Source organism: Pteropus alecto, unplaced genomic scaffold (assembly GCF_000325575.1).
Source record: "Pteropus alecto unplaced genomic scaffold, ASM32557v1 scaffold224, whole genome shotgun sequence".
Classification (NCBI taxonomy): Eukaryota; Metazoa; Chordata; class Mammalia; order Chiroptera; family Pteropodidae; genus Pteropus; species Pteropus alecto.
The window spans coordinates 5,134,700-5,136,765 of NW_006436289.1; the positions used below are offsets into that span (position 1 = coordinate 5,134,700).

A 2,066-nucleotide genomic window follows, 5' to 3' on the forward strand; every position below is an offset into this window, starting at 1 on the left:
GAGCAGTCACCATGTTAAGCCCTTAAAGGGCCCCACACTGCCAGCAGAGATGCTGGCAAGGGGCCTGGTTGAGCACAAACAAATTAACCTTCCCAGACTCCTGGGTAGCTGAAGAGGGAAGGCATGGCAGGCCCTGGGAACCATGCTGGAATTTGTCTACAAGCTCCCTGCTAAGGGCCTTCCTGTTTTCTCAAAGACTCCCTGACCAGGCCAATTGTCTAGGAGTCTGCTGGCCTCTAGGCTCAAGGACAAAGGAGAGATGAAGACACAGGGCAGCTGGAATGTGAGCTGTGAGTTTGCAGTCCTCTGAACCATCTCTCCTAGGCAACTGCCTGGCTAATGTGCAAAGAGAATGAAAGCTAAGAGAAGGAAGAGAGAAGCATGAGAGCCTGAATGGCAAAGTGAAAGGCCATGCATCATCTAAGCCAGATTTCTTGGTTTCAGGAGCCAAGACAGGTCCTCTTCTGATAAAGTTTGTTTGAAGTGGCTTCTGTCACTTTCAACCAAAAGAAACCAGAGCATCACAAGTTCTTAAAATAGTCTTATACATGTTTCATGTTCTTTACGTGGTCACCACTGATGTTAGTGGGGATGAGCATCATTTCATGGAGGTGAACCACTGTGCTTCTTCTGTCTAGAGAGGCATCTCATTCATGCTTTACCAATGAGCATCTCACAACAGAGCCAATACAATCCAAATATCTACAAAAATATCAGCTTAAAGTCATGCTCTGAGTCAGAGCCTCTTGGAGAAATTTCAGCATAAGTCAGCAGAAGACTTCAGTCTTTAATTCCATATAGATTCATTCAGGGAAAGGATCCAAGCCTCTTCTTCCCTTCTGGTCTTGACCCTGGGAACCTCAGGTTGACAGGCTTGTCTCAGAAGATGCAGGGAACTGATTGACTGCCCCTACCAAATCTAGCATTGCAGGAGTCAAATAAAATAAGGCCCCTGCCATCCCATTTTCCTGGCCCCCTCCCAACTTGATCTGTCCATATTCAGGGCTCGGCTCCAAACTAGAGCCACACTCCCTTCATTCTTTCCTTGGGATGCTGGCACAGAGCTCCAGGCCTTAGCCCAGCAACAACTACGGCTTTGTTACTTGGGGGCATGGAAAATTCTCTCCCTGACAGCCTAATTCATTTGATTCTTATTAAGACACAGACCCTCACAGTGCTGTGTCCTCCACTGTGATCTTTGACAAGCCCCTAGAGGGTCTCCCCTGACTCCCCGCAGACTCACAGGGTCAGAAGGGAGGCCATCCAGTCTAGCCTCCCACCCTTTGCAAACCTGACAGCTCTCAGCCTAGTGAGAGAATCAGTTCCCTAGGGGCAGACATCCCATTGCTGGCTTTTTTTTTTTTAATTTTTAGAAAGTTCTTTCTCATATTGAGCTAAAATTGGACTCCTTTCCACCCTATTCCTTTTCTATCTTGTCATAAATATAATTCACTCTCATATCTACATAACAGCCCTGAATTTATTTGAAAACAAATCATTCTGTCCTTGAAAAAGATTCTCCTCCAGTTAACCAACCCATTTCTTCTGCTATTCCTTATGGTTTTCAAACCCATAGCCATTCTATCCACTCTGGCCTGGAAACTTTCCAGTTTACAAACATCAGATTTACATGGTAGCACTAGTATCAAGACCCCTTCCAGGTGAGATATTAAAAAAAAATCCAGTCTATGGCCATGCCACCCTAAATAAGCCAGATCCCATCTGATCTCAGAAGCTAAGCAGGGTCGGGCCTGGTTAGTACTTGGATAAAAGAACACCTACGAAGATCAGGTGCTGTAGGTGTAAAAAATAAAAAAATAAGGGATTGTAAGCTGACAAGATCCTTGCAATCTGTGAGGTCAACTAAGGGTTGCATCACCTAAAAAAATAATAAATAAATAAATAAATAAATAAATAAATAAATGTCCACATTAGTTAAGTACAGTTCAATTCCTCTCCTCTCCCCTCACAAAGAGAACTCTAGAACTTGAATAGTTGGTCTGGCAGAAATGACCAGTTGCCTCCAAAAATCCTTCTCCCTTTCTTTTTCTTAACAGGATCTAATT

At 44.2% G+C, this 2,066-nt stretch overlaps 1 pseudogene; it reads left to right on the top strand.

Annotated features, from left to right (window-relative positions):
• The first annotated feature begins 1,684 nt into the window (after positions 1 to 1,684).
• Positions 1,685 to 1,803, top strand: LOC112480469 (annotated as a pseudogene).
• The last annotated feature ends 263 nt before the right edge of the window (positions 1,804 to 2,066 follow it).